Genomic DNA, 25,406 nt, shown 5'->3' on the forward strand with positions numbered 1-25,406 from the left:
AATACATTTTCCTAAAATGTAGCTCACATTGCACAATCATATATACAATATATTATAAAAGACAACCATTAACATTTTACACAATCCTAACAACATTACACAAAAACAACACCTCACATCCAACATAATCATGATGACTCAATGTTCACATATTTGATTTTCTTTCAGCCAATGTTTCGCCTTTCTATTAAATGTTTTCAGGTCAGTCTCTATTTTTATTTCCGTTGGTAAATCATTCCAAAAACGGATCCCTATCACTGAGAAACTTGACTGTCCAAAAGTGGTTTTGCGCCCCTCTGCTATACAGTTGCCACCCGCTGCTCTCCTAGCGTTTACTCTCCGTGTATTTATTTTTGTCACAAAAGGACAGAGTACGGCTGGAGCTATATTGTTTGTGCATTTAAAAATCGTCTTAAGAAAAGAAAACTTAATAAAACTATCAAAATCTAAAAGCTTATATTTCTGTACAATCAAACAGTGATGCCACCTAGTTGGTTTCTGATCCATAATTTTCAATGCTTGTTTGTATAGTAATAAAATAGGTTTAACTGTTGTCTGGGAGGCTTGGCCCCATACAGTAACACAATAAGATAAATGAGAAAGTATCATGGCATGCAAGAACAGCAAAGCTGCTTTAAGTTAAAGGGTCATAATTGGGGGGGGGGGACACTTGTGATAAATACATTTTAAATACAAGGGGATTATTTGGTGTTTGTGGAACAGATGTTAACACAGAGAGGTCGGCCCTCCTGAGAGTAGCTCCTGACCGACGCCGTCTCATTGGCCCGTTGCCAGTGTGCTTCCCGTCCTGTGAGTCTTCACTTGCGTGTTGCCCCCACCTCTTCAACGGCAGATTAACACAGACCCCCCCCTCCCAGCCCCCCTACCCCCAGTTTAGCCTTGACCTTGATGGGCTGGTACTGTCCTCTTCCTTTATACTCTGACAGACATCACATCTTGGCCAACTTTCGTGGCTTTTCTTTCCCGTGCAAACTTAATGCGTTCATGAACAGCTTGATGAACCGAGGCTGGGACGTGAACAATAAGTGCTGACCCCTTCCGTCCCATCTCATCCTTTCAGAACCTTTAAGCAGGTCAGCTGTTGTGTCGCAGCTCCTACACCACCAGTCTTCTTTCTATAAGCTGGTCATTATATATGCTTCTTTCGTATTTTCTGGGTCAGACTGAATCATCTCAGAGTCCATGTAAAATGTCCACACAAAGCACACAGAATTCGTTGTCAGCAAATTAGCTTTTTTTTTTTACATTTTGCTACATTAAAAGCACAACCTTCTGTGTGTTTCATTGAGATTTTATGTGAACGACCAGCACAACGTGCGCGATTGTGAGGTGGAAGGGAAATGACGCTTGATGGTTTTCAACATTTAAACATCAAATATGTAAATAGCATGCATTCATGTTTCAGCCACATATTATCTGATGGCCCTGAATAAATCCAGTTACCCTCAGAAGTTACCTAGTGTGTAAAAAAAGGAGAACATTGGTGGAAAAAGAGCTATATAAAAACCAAGGAAGAGAGCAGGCAGGCATAAAACTATGGAGAAGTGTCAGAATTTAAAACAACATCCCAAGCTTGGAACATATGACTTATTGTTCGCTCCATCACTGAAAAAATGGAAAGAGTGTGGCAGAGCTGCAAACCTACCAAACATGGTCGTCCATCTAAACTGGCAATCCATGCAAAGAGAGCAATGATCAGAGAAGCAGCCAGGAGGTCTATGTCTCTGTTGACAGGGCAACTATCGGTCGCAAAGTTCTGGTCTTCTTCAATGAAGGGCGAGGAGAAAGGCGTTGTTGAAAGAAAGCCAGACAAAAGTCCAGTTTGCAGTTTATCACCAGCCATCTAGGGGACATGGCAACTCATGGAAGATGAGATAAAAAACAAAAACTAAACCTCTAGACTCCACGCCATGGTAATGATTCAGGGATGGAAACACTGCACACACCCCTGAATCCAGTACCTCTGCTGTGAAACATGGTGGTGGCAGCATCATGCTGTGGGGACCTTTTTATTCAACTGATACATGGAAGCAGGTCAGAGTTAATGTGAAGATGTAGGGAGCTAAACACGGGACAATTCTGAGAGTCTAGAAAAGACTCGAGACTAGAGCGAAGGTTCACCATCTCACAGAATAATCACACCAACATTCTGCCAGAGCTATAATGGATAATAATATATTTGGATCAAGGAATAATCATTTGTTATAATTGACTATTATAATTGTTTTAATTCCACAAAGACCTGAATTCCGATTGAAGAATTTTGGCGAGATTTGAGAACCGCTGCGCACAGACCCTGTCCATGCAATCTGACTGACTTTCAGCTGCAGTTTCCAAACGTGTAAAGCAGGTAGAGCCGAAGAGCTCGCAGTTGAAATTTGATCGAAAGGTGTTTCTGCAAAGTGTTTACCCACAGTGACTGAGTAATTTGTCCCTGCTCACTTTTCAGAGCTCTATTTCTGAACAAATGTGATCCATCCACAGAATCCCAATAAACGTGCATTAATGTTTGTGGTGTCAGCATTACAGAATGTGAAATAGAATATGTTTGAAAAGCACTGTAAACGATATCTTGCTATAAGGCAAACGTAAATACAAAGAGACAGATTTTTGTTTTTGCAGCATCACGGACATGTTTTTAATTTTAGCTTCCCTTAATCACATGCTATGACAACTGAGCTTTTTCTAAAAACTTCTGTTTTTCTTGTGTTGCGGCAGCCTGTGAAGCAAAGTGTAACCTAAGTGGCATAATTACCATTTTACTGCCATTTGGCTCTCATTTTTTGAACAATGGGAATGCAATTATAGAAAAAAAAGGCAGACAGTCATTTTCTCCAGATTTATTTCCAGGCATTTCTTACTTTCAACATTTTCCTGTTGTTTTCATTTCTACTTTTTTATATTTCTTTATGTCGGGCTTTCTGGTAACAGTGTAGAGCATTCAGATACGTGCAGCTTGAACACAGCATTTAACCCTTTAGATTTCCAGGATCTTTGTTATACAACAGGCTTTTTCCCGTCGTGTTAAGGACCTGCATGACATCTTCCAAATGTTTTATTCATTCACTTTACCAGACCTGCCTTGTCCTCTTCAAGAAGGAGCTGGAGCCTATCCAAGCTGTCAATGAGGCAGGAGGCCCGAGGTCTCCTGTCGGTCAAAGGGCTAACTATCCATGCTCCCTCACGCTCATATAAAGGGCCAATTTACAATCTTTAGCATGCATGTGTTTGGGCTGTGGGAGGAAGCTGGACCACGCACTGAGAACCTCCGATATGACCTGCACCACTGAGATCTGAGCTGAAGGTGGTAATTCACCCATTTGATTCGACTGCCTTGGACGAGTCTTTAATACGGAGGACTGGGGTTTGACTCCCGTTTGTGTCAGAAAGGGCATCTGGCATAAAAACTATGCAAGTTGTAATTACTTGTTGTGACGACCTCTGAAAGGACTCACTCACATTCGACAATCTTGGATAAGAGACACGCGAAGAACACAAGACCTTGAGGACTTTAGTTGGACACCCTGGTCTTAATTCTCTGCATGTAAAATGCCATTTTAACCAGGTTGTGCACACCCGGGATATCTACTGTAAGCTCCAACATGTTCTAAGATCGATTATGTATTAAGAATTTTAACAAAGGTGCTCAATGTGAACGGAAAAGCCAAAAACATGCAACTTTCTCTGCAATGTCCTACATCATTCGTTCTCAACAGACTGTTTGGTTTGATGTTTGAGCAACGAGACCAGTAATCCTCCCTGACGCACTGTTTTTGGAGCCACGGGATGTTCATCTCTTGGAGAACCTGTAGTGAGATGCAGGTTCTCCCTTTGATTTTCTCTGCTATCAGAAATGGTTACTTTGAGTTGCTTACCTTCACACAACGGTCCTCGCATAGTCCAGATCTGTGAAGTGAAATTAAGTTTGGAAATTTGTGTTAACCTTCATTGATTTTGAAGTCTTTTATGGAGACCTGAGGCCAATAATAAAGACTGAAAGGCCTAATAAGGGGCAAAGCTTTGTCTTTATGTGGCGGATTCCCTTTTTTACAGTTAAAAGGTCTTGGAGTATAGATGTAAATCAAGTGTACATTAGAATTAGCAATATAATGGTAATGGCTGGGGTTAGTGTATGGCATAAATCCGATCACTAAACTTAATTGAAGTCAATTCTAATATGTCCTAATATGGGTAGAAATGCAAACTTACCTTTGGACCTGCAGCATTAAAGGAAGAAGTGAAACCTTTAAAAGGTTACAGCTTTATTGGAAAACAGATGAAAATTACTGTGACTCACCAGGAAGCTGAGCAGAGGAGACAAGAATAACAAAAATGCAATAAAGTGCAAGCCTGTAAGGATATGACAAAACCTTTGTCATCTTCGGTTACTCTCTGGCTCTAGTTTCAATTCAGCTCTAAACTGAAGCGTTTCACTCTTTATATTCTAAACAGATTTGGGTTACAACTAAAACAAACACTAACACTCACTGTACAGCATTTTGTATGTATATATATATATATATATATATATATATATATATATATATATATATATATATATATATATATATATATATATATATATATATATATATCAAAGCTCTATGTGTTGTATAAGAGATGAAACTCATTTTTAATGTGTATATATATATATATATATATATATATATATATATATATATATATATATATATATATATATGTATGTATGTATATATATATATATATATATATATATATATATATATATATATATACATTAAAAAGTAGTTTCATCTCTTATACAACACATAGAGCTTTGATTTGTTCCTTTTTTTGTGTGGCCTGTGACAGCAGATCACGTTTCATGTGAGTGTTTTCTACGTTTTAGAATGAAGAAGGGAGGTAACTCTATTATAAAGAATTATGGTTTATGCAAACTCTCTGAATCTTGTTGCGTGTTCAAAGCCATAGCTCCACCTTGTGGGATAAATTTCTCCTGCAGTTTGCCTAGAGGAGAACGTCTCTGCTTTTCTAATTTCCTTAGCCTTAGATAGGTGAAACTATAACTCAGAAAAGATAAATGGAATCCTCATGCAGCCACTATGGATTTACTTTTTTTTTTTTCAAATTAAATCTTACCCTATCTATCTTGTATAGATGCAGACCTTTTTGACATTGAAATTAACATACTTTAAGTACACTTTTTCAACGAACAGGCCTGCATTTCAATTTCCTGTAGCTATGTACATGTTAACGTAAATAGAGTGATTTGGTTTATTTGCGTCTAGCTCCCCCTAGTGGACAGTCAGCTGTCAAGAACTACTTCCAACTATTTCCATTGTATCTTTGGAAGAACAGTCATTTTTGTCTGGACAACTTCAGTATTTAGGCTGATCTGCTTCAGATAGTTCATCATCTTTGTGCTTTTAACAATCTGTTGCCTGAAGCTGTAGTTTGGCTGGAGCTGCATGAAAACCCCATAAAAGCCTGCCTTGGGCTTCATCATGCATGTGCATGATGCTGAATGTCCTCATTTTATTCTATACTCCATTGTCCATCTTCTTATGTTTGCATTGTGGCTCTTTGCAGGCACATAATTCAGAATGCCCTGGTTTCTCCTTTGAAGAACATAGTGTGTATAGCACAGTAATTCAAACTATTGTTTTTTAGTATCATATTTATGTTTTTATTGTAGTCTTTCTCTAAAGCTTCAGCTACCACAACCTCTTCAGAAACATCAGTAGAAGCAGCAGTTTAATCTCCAAGTCGGCAGCGTGTATTATCTCTAGTTCTGCAGTATGCATTATCTCCAGGTAGGCAGTGTGTATCATCTCTTGGTCCTCATGATGCACCAACTCCAGCTCTGCAGCATGTGTTAACCCCAGAGTCTACATCATCTACAGATTTTGTATCTCTCCCTCCTCCAATGCTGACGTCTAAAGGATCAAAAGGACCTCTGTCATATCCATGGGCACCAGTGTCGACTCAAGAGTGCTTACCTCCATTATCTCCACAATCACTTCAAGAGTAACCTCTTGAGCTCTAGTGTCAAACTCAAGGCCCGCAGGCCGAATCCGGCCCATCAAGGCAATTTATCCGGTCCTCAAGAGCCAAAAAAAGGCATATCATGTCATAAAGTAGAGGCATAGTGTATAAAGTGGTTGAAACTGTACCTCCTCTAGTGAATATTTTTTTTTACTATGTAGTAACAGCATCCTGCCACTAGATGTCAGCGTTTCCACAACTCATTGAAACAACCCAGAAATGTCCAAAAAGAGAAAAGTGATGCAGAATGATGGGTTTAAAGTGTAACTCATCACAATATATATTTTTTTGGAGATAAATTGTATAAACTGGGCCTAAGGGTGCTACTTTTATGTTACTGTGCATTTTTTAATGTGAACTGGAATGAAATTATGAAATCAAAAGTGTCATCTATATAGGTGCAAGCGGCCCTGTTAATGACTTCATGATGGCAAAGTGGCCCAATATTGAAATGAGTTTGACATCCCTGCTCTATAGCATCCCTTGTCCGGATATCATCATAAAAGAACCATCATCTTCTGCACCATTATCATCATCCTCTCCAGGACAGCTCTCATCAGAGTCATCACGGTCATCGTCAACAGAACTCATCAGAACTTCAGAGTTAGTCTCTTGCTAACTCTTGCTAACTCAGTGCAGCAGCCAATCCACCTCAGCCTTTAAGCTTCCCATTTTCAGTTTCTGGATAGATATGGTGCAGACGCTGGTCTTGTTTTCCATGATTTATGCATGATCCTCATTTTAGACATCTGTATTTTTAGTTCTATTATCAAAGCTCCACACTGCACATGATCTTGCTTGGCCCCTGTCTGTGTTTGGGTACTTCTAAACCACAAACCATGACACGTCTGTATTTTAAGCTCGAGTCCAGTAAGGGGCCTTTCTATTACAGTTAAACATAAACATTTCTCAACAAAACATTAGTTGTTTTTTTCCTGAGTTAACAGTCAAAATGGACGACAAGCAAGTGAAACAGATTTTGCATTTAAATTTAATAAGGTTTCCCCGAGTGGAGTAAAGATGAAGGCTGTTGGTGAGGATTAGGCTCATAGTGTCAGCTTGAAGAGCCGAGAAGAACTCTGTGGAACAAAACGTTTTGCGTCTGTGGATTTCTGTTTCCAACCACAGGGGCCTTGTATTCTACAATAAGTTGAGTGGACTTCAGTGAGCAGTGGTGTTTTTTTCTTTCATTAATTATATACTAAGTCCAAGGCTTATAGGCAGGCTGTTAAGGCCTCACCGTGGATAAAATCCTATTACCATGAGTTCAGATTTGCTTATAAACTCCTCATTTTCCCCAATGAACTTTTTTTATTAGTGAAAGTTAAAATTGCATTTCAATAATGAAGTATCACTACCTGCTGTCACACTAGTCTCATAAGGTGTGTTAGTTGTACTTTGAATTGCAACTTCTGAAATTGTCAGGATAACACATCGGAATAGAGGGTTTAACATGATGATTCCAGGTAAAAGTTGAATGATATTGCCGTATAAAAAATAAAATAAAAAAAACTTTGTACCACAGGGATCACTAAAGTGTAAAGCTACAGTAAAATCACGTTTAAATCAAGTTTATTTTCATAGCACGTCTGAAACAGCAGCAGTTGACCAAAGAGCTACAAAGGTAAAAATCCCCGATATCCTAACAGGTAAAAAAATAAACAGAAGGAAAAGAATGCAAAGTGAAACAAGCTGTTAAATATACCAAATAAGTGCTGCACAAACAAGGTATAAGAAAAGTAAAAACAATCTGCTCAACTAGAACTAATAGCCAAAGAGTGGAGGTGGGTTTTTAAAAGTGCCTTAAAACGATCCACAGTCTGTGTAGCTCAGATGTGCAAAGGCGGGTTTTTCCACAGGTTTGGCACTTCTACTGGGAAAGATCGGTCACCTCTAGTTTTGAGCTGCGATCTGAGACACTCCTAGAACAGTGAAAGGTGCAAAGGTTCAGACATGTGAGGTTGTATCATTAGGACTCTTAAAAACGAGCAAAACAAATCTCAAACCTGACTCTCAAATGAACACGAAGCCAGCGCAGAGAGGCTAGCACTTGTGTAATGTATAGCGTGTATTTCATGTTTTCAGCACTTGCAGCCTCTTAAAATTGTATTTTTAAATAATTTTTAGCTATAGCAAGCATATAGACTGAAAATTATTGTTTTAGGGTTGAATGCGGAGCTAAGTGACAGTGAAAAAACATACAGCGCAACACAAGCATAAAGTGCAACCAATGTGTTTTTAGGCCTTGGCAGGTAGTTTTCCATGCTCTTAGGCCACGCATCTGTTGTTTAGGAAAAGGAAGCATTATTTGTGCTCTGGTGCACTAGATCCGGTGAATAACTCATTATCATTGGTGGAGAACACAAGATAGTGCCATGAATTGTCCCTCTGTGCGCCGTAAAAATCGCCTTGTAACAAGTAGCATCCTCACACATTAAACAGCAAAATGAATTTATATGCCCCCACCATTCATGGCGGGGAGCCCCGTCCAGACAGTAGCGCACGGAGTAAGGAACATTGGACATGCCATTCTTTCTTCTGTGACAGACATGACTGTTAGCGGGCATGATAAATAGTAGATAGTAGTTTTTTTCCCCCCCACCAAGAATTAGACAAAAGAGAAAGCATATCAAAGACGCTTTTTATAGTCAGCGACTACAAATGTGCTGGTGGCCTCCTTGTGAAGGTATCAAACCCACTTAACTGGAGGAAGGTGATGCAAGAGACTGGAAAAGAAACCCGTTTTAGAGCAAAGTTTCAGGATGGAAACGGCTGAATCACTGTCCATCCTTCCTCTTTTTAGTGGCTGCGTTTGACATGTTACGTTTGCAAAAATAAGGCCTGAGAGGAAACTCTGGGGTTTGTCTTTTGTCATGTTTGCATGGTTCAGTTCTATTTCTATGCGACTATATTTTTGGGAACTAGGAATCCTAATCAGAAGTTTAAAAAACTGGGAGGTTTTCAGTGGTACATTTCTGCAAGCAATAGATCACTTAATTCATGTGGAGGGCATTTGGTCAGTTAATGAATGTAATGACAGAAGGTTTTTTTTTTTTTTTACAATGGCTTCTGCTGAAAGGGCTGCTGGGTGAGGACACTGACCCTGTGGAGTAAATGTCACAGGCTGTTTTATGGTTCACATTATCCCAGTAGAACTAACAACCGGGGAAAACCTCAGCACATGTAATTTGATTACATATGTAGAGATATGTACAGTGAGATAGTTACACAAGGAAAGATAAAAGATTTGCTTCCTGTACAAGATCTTCTACGTACTAACCATAAACCCAAGCACCTTATCTGGAATGGTACTTAACACACTGCTTCTCTTTTTTGTCAACAGAAACCTCTATATGTTTTGTTTTTTTGGTTTTCTGGGGATTTTATGTGGCAGAAAAACACGAAGTGATGCCTAGCTTTGATGTGGAAACAAAATGAAAATGAAGTTGTTGTTTTTCTTCAAATGCAAATCTATAAAAGAGTAGAAGGTTTATGTAGTTTAGCCTTGTACTTTGTAGAACCTCCCTTCGCTGCAATTGTACCTGCACATCCTTTTGGGTATGTCTCTACTAATTTCTCCTTTGTAAAACAGATCAAGATCAGTCTGACTAAATGGAGAATGATCATGAAGAGCAGTGTTGAAGTCTTACCACAAATTTTCAATTGGATTTCTGTCTGGACTTTAGTTGGGCCATTCGAACACAGAAACTTACTAAAGCATGAGCTACTTTTACACTGGCTCCATTTGGCCCGGCTCTACTAGACTCCACTCACTTGCATTACAAGTAAGTGGAGCATTACAGTTACAGTTTACTATGCTACTCAGGAGTAGGGTCAATCAAAGCAGAGTAGGGCAAAATGTGATGTGAACAGACTGCTGTTCACTGACTGGCAGAGGGACGAGGAGAAACGAGAAGGTTTTCTCCAAAGGAAGTGCAGAGAAAAGTTAAACTGAAGTGTGACGACATTAATATTAAGGACCACTATGAATGGAATGGGTCAAACAAAAATATAATTTTACTTTTTACACAATAACCTGAATCAGAACTGCAAATTTAGTGAGGCTTTTTTTCTCATCTTACACACACTGAAAGCTGTTAAGTTTTACCTCTAAAGAGTGTTTGGTTCAAAAAGTTGTTCAAGGCCCCTGATTGAAACACATGAGGTGCTCTCTGGTCCTTTGCCAAACAACAATCCAACAGCTCAAAGCAGCAAGAATATCCAACCTATAAAAATATTTTCACAGCGGTCATAAGTCTGCAGTTTTGCACTTTAAAGTCCTTCATCTTTCATCATTCATCATTCCCTACGCAGCTGAGGCAAAAAACTTCCTCATAAAGCCCTAATTTTAATTCCTCGAGACAAACTTTGGAGCAGATCAGACGGTCTCGTCTCCCCTCTCCACTTGTGCCCCTCCCCAAACCTGTGCAGCCAGAGAGGAGTTGTACCTTGTTTATTAGTTCAGTCTGACCTGTGATCCAGATATCTATCCCAGTAGATTAGTTGATCCTTAAAGAATATTCAAGGCATTTTACATATTATTATTATATTAATAGAAACATTATATGTGTCAGGGTTCAGTTTTGCCCGCTTCACCATGGACAGTTCCGGCACATTCCTCCTCACATACAGCCTTGTCTCCACTCACCTTGATTCCAGCCACCTGCCGTCCCTAATCAGCCTGTGAGTCAGCATACTTAAGGACTCCTCTGTCAGCTCACCCTTGCTGGATCGTCTTCATTCATACCTCGACCTGCCTGTGTTTGCTTCGCCCGTGCTTCCTTCGTCTGCCTGCCTGACTGCCCCCTCCGCCGGTAACTCTGTCAGCTGTGCTGCTGGTTCTGCTGCAACCCCCTTGCTCTCAGAACCCTCGCTGTGCTGCTGATCTCCCCGGGAATTACTGCACTCTACCTACAGTCCAGAAGACTGCTAGGCTCCTCAGTGCAGCATCCACAGTCCTCCAGCTCCTTCCTGCTCCAGCTGTCCACCTGCTCCTGTCCGGTACAGGGTGTTTGCTTTCATCTTCCACTTCTCATCCAACCTTCAATAAACCTTTTAAAACGAAGCTCTGTGTGCGGCTGAATTCGGGTTCAAACTCCACATACCGTGACAAAATGCATTTTTTTGTTTCATGAATATTATTTATAATGGTTTATTTACTTTTTTATTCTTTACGGTGTCTCATAGATTTCTTTAAAGCGTCAATGTCACACAGTGATGCTTAACAGCGGCAGAGGGCACAACACTGATGGCTGGAGGTGGGGCTTAACGCCACACCCAGGAGACATTCACCAACTTCTGACTATACTGAGTCTGTGGAAAACCAACACGAGTGGAACGGAGTAGAGCCTGGCTGTGCAGAACCGAGCAGGTGAATTAGAGTAAGGCTGTTGCAACAGGGGCTATACATTTAACCTCTGGCTGGATGTTAAGGGTGGTCCTGTTGGAAGGTGAGCCTCTTTCCAAGTCTCAGATTAGCTTTCTTTTAATTTGTGGCTTTTAATTATCTCCATCCGTATTGAGTTTGAACTGCTTAAAGAAAAGCATACCAACAACCCATAATGCCACAACCATGTTTCACCCTGGAAATGAGGCTTTCATGGGGTGTACAGTGCCCCGCACAGCAGTTTGCCTGGTGAACAAGGTTCAGTCTCATCTGACTGGAGCGCCTGATGTCATCTGCATGGCCTGGTGGGCAAAAAGCGAATGGGACTTCTTATGGCATTCTGTCAAAAATCACTTTTATCTTAATATAAAAGCCGGATTCCACAACTATTATAGTTATCATGTCAACAATTTCTCCTGGGCTGTAGATCACAACTTTTCTCCTGAAAAAGGGGAAAAAAATTATAGAAAAATTAATTAGAGCATATGTTTATGGTGTGTTTTATTTCAAATACATGAGATCCAATGCACTTTCTTGTACAGTAACTTTCCAGCTCTCCGGAAAAGGCCGGGATCCAACAGGTGATTGGAGTAACAGACACAACAGGAAACCAGACACAGAGGGAGTAATCCGCTTAAGAGATCCTTTATTTATTGGTAACAACGCATCAGTATGAAAATAATCCACAACACCTGATATTAAAAGAATAAACAAAAATTCTTGACACACAGCTATCGTCTGACTTTAAGAGAATAACATGAAAAATATACAGGTGTATAAAATACATGTATTTGTTATTAAAATGAGAGCAATAAGAGTGCATTTAAATATTATCACAAGTGCAAATGATGTGATAAAAATACTTTTATACACTAGAGGAACTCCTTCTCCAGGTATAGATCCTGAATCAGATTTAATCTAAAAAAATACAGAGACCATTTCTTCACCCAGGCTGTCTCTCTGATGAACGCAATGAACACATACCGGCCGGGGTAAATCAGCCACTCTGCATATTCACTATTCTAACCTGCCTTTTGAAACAAAATTATTGGGTGTACATACACATATGTGGACAAATGTGTTCTTTTTACATCATGCTTTTAATTCTCCAAAGGTGGTGTATTTTTATTTATTGTCTGCATGCCGTGAGCATGTAAAACTGAAGTCAAAGTCATTGATTGTGCACACAATCTTGTCCAATTAACTGATCTGATTATCAGAATTTACAAAATTGACAAAATGGTTTGAATAAATGGATAAAACAAGGAATGCACAGAGGGGGAGGATTGCGTTATGGCCTCCCCAGTGTGTAGAGCTCGGTCCTCCAACACATTCCAAAGAGATTACATCTGCAGTCTTATCATGATTCTGGAGACCAAATACTCCACTCATATCAAGCAATAGCCTAATGACCCAGGACAGTGACGGGTGGGTCACTGATTTTCATCTCACTTGGAATGCGCCTAGGAGGATGGGCCTCCATGCGCTTTAAAACAGCAGTGCTCCAACTACTGGTTGCTCGAGTGTGGGCCGCCAGAACTGACAAAGACTGTTGGACAGGTGTCAAAAGCTTTAGTGTCAATATTGAGCATAAGTCAAGTTGCTCATAACTCCGACTTAAGCCTGTTTGCTGTTGCGGTGAACTGAGAATTTGCACAGGCACCACAAGAACTGCTTCTATTATCAATATTGCTCTAATTTAATAACATTGATTATCGATCTCTACAGCAGTAGTTTGGGTTACAGGTACAGTATCTGCTACAGTTATTTTGTGGGTCATGAAATTTCTGAGGGACGTTAAAAAAAGGGTCATCCTAGGTTACCAGTAGCGCTAGCGTTACCTTGTGCTAAATTACAGATCATGTTGTTGCCAAACTAAAACACACAAGACCAAATCATTAGGTACTTAGCATCTCTGTCATCTGCAGATTTCCAATGAACAGTAGGGACAGAATTTTCCTTGGTTAAAATCCTTTTCATAATAGGTCAAAAGAAATAAAGAGATAAGCCGTGGTTTAAGTTCATGAGTACACACGTGAAAAGGAAGCAGAAAGGGACAAAATGAAAATGTGTGGTTGGAGGAATGATAGAGTGAACCAACCCAGACTCAAACTTGACAGATGGAAAAACACATCCCTACGTCTGTCTTTCCTTCTATGCACATTCCACAAAATGTGAAACTGAACAAACCACTTAAACTTCACTTAATGGTTAATATTAATGCGATATTTGTGCGTGTGTGCGTTTTAAATTTTAATCTCGACCAAGAGCTCAAACCGGGTACTTGTAAGATCATCTTTGAACAAGTAATACACAATACATAATAAAGGCCTTTGTTTAAAAAACTGAAAAAGATCACTGTTTTGTTCATGGAACTGTGTAGACGTTTCTCAAAATAGCTGCTGGATATTTTAATGGTAAAGGCCGACTCTGGGGTCATGCTGAAACGCAGATTGCACAACCCACAAACTGTAGTGCATCTATATATCCATTCAGATTACCAACAGTGATAGCAAGCATGATAAATCTTGTTGCAAAACCACAAGACGGCAATCCTTCCTTCCCTAAAGCTGTAGGTTTAGCTGAACTACAGGCTGTCTTGACAAAAAGTCAGAACTTGTGAGGCTTATTGTTGTGTCATCAGCAAATGAGACATTCTTGTGTCAGACCAGGAAGTTCCTAAATTTCTGTGTTATTTAAAAGGACCCAACTCCTCAAAGTGGAGCAATACGCAAATCTGCAACTTTGGATAACAGCCGATGAAAATTAAAAGGTAAGAACTCCATCCTGTTTCTGTCAACAAAAGCAAAAATTCTCCTAACCATACATATTACAAATACATTTATATACAATGTATATATATATATATATATATATATATATATATATATATATATATATATATATATATATATATATATATTTAATATGTGTGTGTGTGTGTGTGTATCACTGGTTGAAAGACATATAATGCTTGACCTTTTAAGAGGTCAACACATCAGTTATATGAGCAGCTCATGCATGGCAATCTTTTTGCGGCCTCTGTTGTATTACGACCGGATGAAATTGGCTTTCTGTGGTCCGGACAAGATCAAAAGGCCCCTCCTCTGAGACTAAAGGGTAAAATCTTGAATTGTTAGCACAAATCAGGGGAACAAATTTAGCTGTAGAAACAAACTATTCCAAATGCCGCGTCAGCGTCTTGGTGTTTCAGTTGTTGACAGAAACTGACAGCGACAGTCAGGAGAAATGCGTAGGAATAGGAAAAACTAATGGTAAATGATGGCATGCCATTTTTGCGTCAGTAGGAGTAACTGCTATGAAATAAATAAGCTAGTAAAACTTTATTTATAGAGCACCCCTCAAGATAAAAATCACAAGGTGCTTTACAACAGAGGATAACAAACACACAAGACAAACAAAAGTATCAAATTAAATATTAGGTATCATACAAATACTACATTTTCTAAATGCAAGTGCTGGGATGAACTATATAGGATGGAGCTTACATAGCACTCAGCCAAAAATAATGGCTTATTTCACGTAAATAAAATCTTTTATCAACAAGACTAATTCAAAAAAGTATGTGCAGTTGTTATAAACTTCAATAGTACGGTAATGGTAACCCTTTAAAAGCTTTATTTAGAATGGGGTCATTTTTATGTTTAGGAAAATTTGTCCCATTTTTTAAAATGTTGTTGGAATAAGACTAGTTTACAAAAAACTTCTAATTCCAAACATTTAGTGTGACACTTTGCTATTTTCAATCAGGTGCCAGCATATTTGTACAAATAATTAAATGGAGCCTGAATCACAGCCTCGTTACTTAGTAATGTTTTCAGTAACATCTTTTCACTCCACGGTGGTAATATTTATGCTGTGCTAGCTGGATCGATGACTTTAAAAATCTGTGGAATTTGCTGGCTGCTACCAGCAACAAAAAAACATTAACAATATATTTTCTCTTCATTTCTGCATTCAAAAATTAAAGGAGCATGACAGATTTTGACAGGTATGATATTTCCCACTAATTAAAGATATTTACTTAGTGGGAAATAAGAATTGGCAAAATATTTAATTAGTGGGAAATTAAAGAATTGGCAAAATATTAGAAATGATAACAAATAATATGTGCAACTTATATTGCATTATTTGTGGTGTGGCAGCCATATTTCTTGCCAAAATCAGAGCTACCTTTAGATATAAAAGTGGTAGACCAGCTAAGGCAGCCTGTCACGCTGCACAAACCACAGCCAATTCAAGCTCACAGTCAAAGATTTTTTTCCCACAGTTTTTATCCATCAAAGATTTTTTTTTCTTTTTAACTCTGCTTTAAATAGAATTTGCAGTAAAGCTTTAGCGATCAGGCCAGTCTGACCTGCTGGTTCAGATTTTGGTGGATTCTGATTTTCTCTTTCTTAGAACTGCAACAATGATACAAACACGTTCTTGGAAACATTTTCAGATTCAAGGATTAAATGGAGCAAAGAAAATAAGAGGTTAATAGAGGTTGCTGCTGTGCACCAACAAATGTTGCTGCAGAAGTTTTTCTGATATTGAATTAATTAAACATTTTTATTATTTGATACATTTGCAAAACGAAAAAAACTTCTTCCACTTAGCAACTGTCATGACCTAAAGATCAGCACCTCTCTGAACTGTCTTTGCTCATGAATTGGCAATCCAACTGATGAGCTTTTAAAAACTAAGGTGCAGGGAGTTGAAATAAGCAGGGTCCATGTGGAGCGTTACGTATAAAATTAGTGTAGGAAATCATTCATTCCAGATGATTAAGCACATGTGTGGCTTGCGACTTCTCATCTATTCTGTTCTATTCCCAGTTGATGCTTAAAAACTTCCCTTGGCTGAAGTCCATAAATCTCTCCTGTCTGGGTGTGACCTGTCTAATGTGTGTGAGATTCAGACGACTTGTCCCTTCGTCTGCAAAAGGCTTGCACTGTCAAAGCCCTCCTTTGCCGTAAGCTTGGAGGACACGTGTGTCTGAATTTACAGATGAGATATGTTTCTTCCTTTAAGAAAAAAAAAAAGCATGGTGACTTTCAAAGCACCCTAATTTTGTATTGACAGTGGGATAAAACAATTTTGCATTTAAAAATAAAAAAAATACATTTATTTTCCTTAATTCCCTCCAAAGTTCTTTTTATGGTCCTTCTAAAAGCCCGAGGAAACGAGCTTAACTACTACCGACAGAAGTCAGCTGTTTTCAGCCACTAAAGTTTGTTAAAGAAAATGCCGTTATAATGCTACTACATGACTAAGTCGTGTACTTCACACAAGATTTTTAACACATTCATTTGACAAATAGGGAGCAGTGATAAGCTCATGACTGTGAAATTTATAGTTTGGCTTTTTTGTCTTCTTCACGGACATGGAGCCATCGTATAGGTCGCAGGATCCGCTGACTGCGATCAAGAATCTGATGATTTCTTTCCAATATGATTGACAGAATTCAGCCAGACCAGCAGAAGTTCAGATCAGGTTCTTCATTTACAAAATCAAAGACCCCACAACCAAAAGACGGCACAAAAATAAACAAACTAGTAGGGCAGGTAAAAACAGGAACAGACAGGCAGAACAGGATGGCTCAAGTTTCTGGAAACAAGAGGGTAAAAAAAACCCAAAAAAAACCCTGAATGTTGCGGGAGGCGACTCACCCATAAACTCAACAAGACCAACAAGACGACCTGGCACTGATGACTGGTCCCAACAGTTTATATGGAGGTGGAGGCGATTGCAGCAGGGGTGGAGTTAGGCAGGTATGCAGGGTAAGTAATTATCCCAGACATCAGTGCTGAGGCTCAAAACAAGAACAGATCAGAAACCAAACCTAAAAAGCTGACAGGACAAGTGGACAGAAACAAACTACACCAGACTTGATAAAAACAAAACAAACCTAAAACAGAAGATAAAGCTAAGACTAAAACTGATGACAAAACAGGATAAACTAACAGTGAACAAGAACCTAGACAAGACAAAACTCAAAGCAACCAGAGAACCTAAGGCAGGACAGCAAAATAACAAACATAAACCAGAACAGAACCCAGAATATTACAGACACCCATTGTTACCAGAACCCCCGAGGGAAAACACACACTTTTCAGGTTTTCTAGAGTCAACACATTTTCTGATTTTAGTAAATGTTTGAAGATTTTCTTAAGCAGGGATTTTAAAGGCTTTCAAGAATTAACTGTCCTCTCTTGCCTCCCACTGCTCAAATGTAAATGGTCACAACTTCCTCTTTTAATCCTTATAACAGACAAAATACTGAGAATACAGGCTAAGGTGGGACGGCAGATGGGCCAGACATATATATATATATATATATATATATATATATATATATATATATATATATATATATATGTATATATCTTTAAGCACCTTCTTCTTGACCATCTAAGATGACAAAGAACTTGGAGGCACGTCGGCGCAAAGTCGTTTTATTGCTTTGTCCTTTAGAGGAGTTTAGAGTAGTGTTTGGACACAATAAAAAATGTAAATTAATAAATGAGATGCTTTATAATCAATTACACCAGTAATGATTTTATTTTAAACAGTTTTGTTTGTTAAATGCATATTTACTGTCCTGTTGTGACACCCTCACTGGTCACTAACAGAACAGCACTACTTGCTTTGTCTTAACGTGCTTTGTCTTTTTCTCTCGTCCCTAAGCAGTTGGATTTGCTGCTGTTATCAATAATCCTCATTGTCATTATGTGTTACCAAAATGAAATTTTGATGAGACAGACACTGGCTCAGGATGTGCACGGACTATACACCTAACACAGAAATAACAAGACATAATCTTTCCAAACTTATTTCCCCCTGAAATCAGTTGATAGTACTGACCAACAACACTTCCTGAGAAGTTTAAGTTACCAGATATAAAAAAAGGACAGTCTAGTTGTTCAAAAATGTTCTTGTTTGTATGCATGTTTTTTTAATCACTACAAAACACTTTATTGTTTTTTTTCTGTGAACTTTGAAAACAAAACTAAAAAGTTTACATTTTTTTGTTTTTGCGGTTTTGTAATTATTTTCTTAGAGAGCATAGGCCCAAAATTGACTTTACTGGCCAAACCTTAATCTTTCTCTGCTTATCTCATTGGTTTCATGGAGAGCCTTCAGTGCAGAATAACTGGGGCGCAGTGTGGGTGAGAAAAACAGTCATAGGCAGAACAACAGGATAAACACTTAACATTGCAAAACCATTCAGCGAACTCAATGAATTGCACTTTTGTCTCAGCCTGAGAATACAACCAGTATAAGTAGGTTACATGGCTATCTGGCCATAAGCAAGAGCTGAAATACTCTTCAGATTTAGAAGAATCTGAGAAGTTTTCTACTACCTAATAATATTGGTGTTGTCCTGCTGGACAATCCAAAACCTGACATGAAAAAAAAAGAAAAGAGTTAGCCATGCCACTGGCACAGTCGACGTAGAAGGAGTAGACTGGGCTTAGATTTGACATGCCTGCCTAATTAGTGCGATTATCACACAGCTGCACAGGTTGAGAGGATTTGAAGGGGTTTTATCAAAAGAATCATTTTCTCGGGGAATGCCTCATGCTGACAGCGTGTGCACTCCCAGATCCGTTTCAGTTTGGGATGTGCAGCTGTTCTCTGCTTCAATACGAAGGGGGTTTGAAAAGGTGAACTAAGGAAGAAGCTTTTTTTTTTTTTGCTCCTAGTATTATTACACACGAGTGACTCCATAAAGTGATTAGATGCATTTAAAAGGGCCTCAAACCACACAGCAAATCACTTATAGAGAGTGGCACATACAGGGTTCCCATTGTTCATGTCAAAATTCCTTACTTTTCCACATAGTTTTCCAGAGATCAAAGTGCTTTTTGGACCATTTTTAAAGCATGATTACCAAAGCTCCTGGATGGATGGATGGATGGATGGATGGATGGATGGGTGGATGGATGGATGGATGGATGGATGGATGGATGGATGGATGGACGGATGGATGGATGTGGGATGGGATAGGGAATAAGTCTGAAAATACTCTTTCATATTTGTCCAGATTTGGAAAATAAACCAAATTCCACACTTTTCTGTACATAAGCCATTGTTCTCTAGTTGGCAGAAGAGTGTACAAGTTTAGATCCAGCAATAATACCAAACTGTTTTGGCCATTGGTTCGAGGATAATTAGCAAAGGTATTTGGGGATATAATTCTAAAGCTAAAGGCTTGGTTTTTAATCCAATTGAAATGGAGGCTAGGCGGGATTATGTGTATACCACCATTCATACACAGAGTTATTCAAAGCGAAATATTAAAATGCAAGTTGAAGCAAAAAAAAGCTAAGACATAAGTATGAGATGATTATTTGATCTTTGCCCTTGATTTTAGAATTACAGTAAACCGAAATGTTTTCAATTTCTGCACACCTCATGTTTTTAGGGTGTTTTGTACCAGCAGCATAGCGGGTTAGATTAAATGTTACTTTTGCTTTTTTTGTGTCAATTTCCTGAGAACACGGAGCGAGCAGGACTCAGAAGGCCTGATGGGTCTACATGGCTCATGCCTCACAAGCAGCTCTAGCCTGTCTTAAAGCCCAAAACCACATGGACCATTGACAGGATTTTCAGATCTTGTGTCTTGACAAACAGGCAGCAGTGCAATGATTGAGGGACTGCTGTGACGTGATCTGTGTTTCTGGTTTTGGTCAGGACTCTGGCGGCAGCATGTTCGATGGGGTGCAGCTGTTTCAATTTATTATTGTTTTTACAGACACCAATGTAGACACCGCTCTAAGTCAAGTTTCAGCAGCATATTTCAGCAGCAAAGTGGTTTCAAAGTGCTTTATATCATGAAAATATGAAAAGTTGAAACACATCGAGACAGTCACAGGTCGTTAGAGACCAGTAACAAACATTAAATTGTATCAGGTCAAAACATCAAATAAATTGGTTGATGCTCCTGTTATTATGGGTCACAAGCAGCTCTATGCTTGGTTTGATGGGTTTTCAGTCTCAATTTAAACGAACTCAGTGTTTCGGCTGTTTTGCCGTTTTCTGGGAAGTTTGTTGAAGATTTGTGGAGCATAGAAGCTGAATCCTTCCAGGCGCATTCTAAGTCAGATCCAGATCAATGGCCCACCTGACACTGTCCTGTCGTCTGATGACCCAGGACAGTGTTGCTAGACGACAGGACAGTAGAATGTGCCTAGGAGGATGGGGTCTCCATGTCCTTAAAAACTTCCGCGCACTAACTGCAGGTTGCTCAAGGGCGAGGCACCGGGACTGACAAAGACTCCTGGATAGGTGTCAAAACGTTTTCAGAAGGAACTGAACAAAAGTCCAGTTGCCTCCGATTTTAAGCCTGCTGCTTTTGCGACGACCTGGATTACTGAGAATGTGCACAGGCATGAATAAATGCAAGTATGATTAAACAAGAAGAGTAACAGAATAAAATAAAGTTTTAGATGCAGCGCACTGGTGGATTGTGCTTTTTGAGAACAAGCTTGTGGGTACCACATGTGGTCCTCGTGGGCTACTTGGTGCCCATGGGCACCATGTTGGTGACCCCTGGTTTAGATACAACTGATTCAGCCTGATTGCATGAAAAAGACGCCCTGTTTCAATGCAACAAGTATAAACCAAGCTTAAAAGGGACCACTTTGGGGTTGTTGGATATATATATATATATATAAATAGTTGGGGTTTGTTTCCTGTTTGTTTTTTGGAGGATCGTTCGTCCCTGTAAGGCGTGGATGTGGCCCACAGCAGTCATCTAATAAAGACTCTCGTTCTACCCGAGGTCATCCTTTTTACAAGACATGACGCAGAGTTAGAAGAGCATTACAATATATTGTTACAGTCCTCAGGCATGCGCTCATAAAATAAGAAACGTATAAACAGAGCTGCTTTTTCAAGAACATGAAGGCTGGTCAGAAAGCAGCAGAAGCCATGCTCTGGGGCTCCAACTGCAGCTGATAACACCAGCGGAGCAAAAGCACTCCAGGAACAAACAGCAGGTGTAGCCACCAAATAGGTTGAAAATGGCACTTATGATCTCAGATAAGCAGATCCCAAAAACTCAGCCACACAAACAGCTGACATGCAGCAGGAGTATCAAAGACGCACACCACAACCTGCCCATCGATCAGTGATACGCTCCGATCAGCGTCTGGCACACAGAGTGGGACTGTGGAACATCATCTCACCAGGAATTACAAAATGGTACAAAACAAGTTGGTAGATAATTATTTTGTTTACAGTTCCGCTTGGATTTTATTTTCTGAGCTGCATAGATTTGCTGTGCGGACTGAGCCCAGATGCAGTGAGAGACTGTGCATGGTGCAGTTTCGAGGAAACAACGACTTTTGTCCCCATCTGATGAGAAGTTACCTATTGAGACAAAGAAAGTCCCTGTACTTTGGGCAGGATTTGAACCAATTGAGTGCTTTGAAAGGCCTGACTTTTTTTTACAAAACAAAACCTACTAATAACATCTTTCCCCAGCTTTCCTGCATCCTCTTTGGTTGGGAAACCTTTTATTCTTGCATTGTTTCTCAGTTGATTGTAGGCTGTTTTAGTAATAAAGAAAGTAGTTGAGGACTGAGCTCATGATGGCATCTGGGTTCTCTTTTTTATGTTCTTTTTTTTTTGGCTTACTTTTTGGTCTTTAGCCCATATAGAATTTAATTCTGAGTTCTGACCTTCTATTTTAGGAACCAAAAACAATGACTTCTGTTTTTCTGCAACAAACTAAAATAAATTCTGACCCATCCACACATATTTTAAGACACACTGACTCAGTGACTGTAGTGAACTATGGTCAAGTTGGTGACGCAGAAATATAAAGCTGTATGTCATCAGCATACGTAATTGTAGATATTGTACTAGTTCATAACCCTGAGCTAAGGGGACCATGTATATATTAACTAAAGTGGCACAAGGATGGAAGACACTCACATGTGGTTCTGATTGTACAGATTTATGATCACCAAATGACCCAAAGTAGTTTCTGTCTACTAATAATATCTGAACCAGTTTAGCTACGTACCAGACAATCCATCCACTTTTTCCTGTCTGTCAGTCAGGATGTTATGATCAGCTGTATCAAATATAACACTGAGATCAAATGAAACCAAGACAAAAGTTTTTGAAGTATCTTTGTGGGGAAGGGAGTCATTCAAAACCTTTTCCAATGCAGTGTAAATGCTGCTGTGGAAAAGCTGACTCTAAAGCATTGAAGCAAATTTTTTTTGAATCAAAACTGACTAAGTATGATGATAAATGGCCTTTTCATCTGATCTTTGCCAAAAGGTTTATGTTTGACATAGGCCTTTAAATACTTTTTATTGAGACATCAATATCAGGCTTTTCTGACCATTTTCAGTGTCAAAACAAAACTAAATACTGCTTTACAGCAATATCTGTTATAAGGTTTGAATCAGATTCATATTTTAGCAGTGATTTGATAATGTATTGTGATAATATTCGTTTTCCCCGTGACTAAAATTCCCCAGGCTAATCCTAAATACATTCCGAATCCCTGAAATATTCGATGCCCGTTTCACTCTCGTTCCCAGAACAATCGCATATTCTTGGTAAAAGAATTTCTGGTTTCCCTTCATTCAATCATCACATTGTACTCTACCACAATACCTACGTTGCTCTCGCACTCAGGACGGTTCAGGAAAATGGCAGCAGCTACTTTAGCTGGCATGTTTAACTCCTCCTTCTGCTTGTATCCTTGGGTGGGCTGGGGTCTTCAGCATTCCCACAGACCTGCATGGCCTCTGCAAGCACGGTCAAAGACCCCTACCTTCCACATCCGAGACGCCACAGGTCCAGATCAGAAGGAGGCGCACGGTCGTCCATCGCCTGGCTCAAGAGAGCGGGGAGCGGTGTGAGCGGTGGACCGGCAACCCTCTTCTCCCCAAAGCCCGGCACGCCTTCACCGTCCCTGACACACCTGCAGCTTGTGGCAGCTGGATATCCATGGAAGTCCTGAAGGTAGGCTCGTTTGTGTAAGTAGCTCTTCATCCTTTTGATGAATGATTCCACGTCTTACGAAAGGCTTTCTCGTTTTAAAAAACGTGCTAATTTGCTCTGATTGAGGTCTTTGTCGTCAGCAATTTTTTTGTGTCAGCACTTGCGACGCAAAACACAGTTCTTTGAGAGTGGGCCGTGTTAAATCCATAGGGGGATTATCTCCTGAGAGAATTCCTATTTCCAGACATTTGGCATGCAAACCACCTAATCCTATTTGCTCCACTACACTGACACTTTTTCATTCATTTGGGTGCTGCTGTAGCCACTTGGAAGTTACCCCTATGCAAATACAAACATCATTATATACATACATCTTACCCAAAAAAAGTGAGGGTTCATTAAATTCAACACTACATTTTAAGGTTTAAAATTCCCCCGGCTGGTGTTTTAGGTTTGTGGGAGTTAATGCTACCAGAAAACTCCAGCTGTCAGATACTTTCTATATAGCTTAATGCACTGGGTTTACTTTGATTTTCTGCACAAATGGGTCAAAGAGAAAAGATCACCACGATTTCCGCTAATTATCGCAGATATGCATGTGATTGCATTAGGCTGGATACAATCTGCTCCTGGGTGATGAAGACACTTAAGTTGTTGACTTGTTTGGAGAACAGGTTGGTTTTATCTTCAGCTCTGTGGTTGTTGATAGGCGTGCAACACAAACTCCAGCTCTATACCCCTTCAACGTTGGCATGAAAATCAAATCCTGCTACGGTGGTTTTTGGCACGTGGCTTTCCATTTTCACATGGCTTTCTAACTGTGGGCGTAGTAGAAAGTTGCTTTGAGCAAATTGTATCTTAAAAGATATATATATTTTTACGGCACTAAGCAACACATTGACTTCCTTTAGCTTAGCTTTAGGAATAAGAATAATAAGCGTGTGGTGATGCTGGAGTAAACACATTCAAAGCTCTTTTTGATTAGACCCAACATGTCTGTGGATGATGAAGGAAATCCTCCCCTCACTTTGCAACACCTGTCTAGTCAAGGGTTAAATTATGTCAGAAGTATCAGCCGCTGTTCTTGGACCACGAAAAGAGGAGATTCAGATGTAGCAGCACTACATGGCTTTGCAAACATTTTCACTTTTCTCTTATTTTTTTATAGCTTCAATGTTTTAATTAAATTTTACTAGACGTTTATGTGACAGACCAACACGTGACTACAAATGCATCTGTGTTTACCTCCCTGTGACAGTACAGCAGAGTCTCCTTTTGCTGCAAGTCTTTTTGAGACGGGGTATGCCTCTCCTAGCTTTGCATATTTAGAGCCTCAGAAATTTGCCCATTCTGTGCAAAATACATCAAGTTCAGTAAGATTTGATAGAGATTATCCATCAAATCTGAGCTTTTCAGTTGGATTTAGGCCTTTGACTATCACGTTGTGGCATATTTAAGCGCTTTGAGCTGAATCATACAGCTCTGGCTGTATGTTTAAGTTGTTATCCTGCTGGAAGGTGAACATCCGGCTCTGTTTTAGGCCTTTTGTTACCCCAAGGGAGGATGGTGGAGGCCATGTTGATGAGCAGAATTAGTCACCACACTTACCTGTAGTGTTTTGCATAAACCAGGTTTAAGCTCAAGCTGAGATTTGTTCTCGTGTGACTGGAGGATCTTCTTCTGCTTGGTTTTGTTTGTCCCTACATGGTTTGTGGCAAGCAGCAAACAGGACTAATAACTCATTTCTTTCAATAATTGCTTCCTTCTTCTTACTGTGCACAAAACTTTGTTCTGCTGGGATCAAGTTAAATATGTTATTACACCAACAAGGGTTACACAAGTCTTCAGCAAAGCACTCTAAAGTGACAGACAGTTGTTTGTCTAACAAGGTTAGATTCAAAAACTGTCCTTTCACCAGTAAGCTCTCGGGATCAAACTTTCTTTCCATCCACAGGCATGACTTTACCATGGGAATGTAACAGTATGAGACAAAATT

Source organism: Fundulus heteroclitus, chromosome 20 (assembly GCF_011125445.2).
Source record: "Fundulus heteroclitus isolate FHET01 chromosome 20, MU-UCD_Fhet_4.1, whole genome shotgun sequence".
NCBI classification, from domain to species: Eukaryota; Metazoa; Chordata; class Actinopteri; order Cyprinodontiformes; family Fundulidae; genus Fundulus; species Fundulus heteroclitus.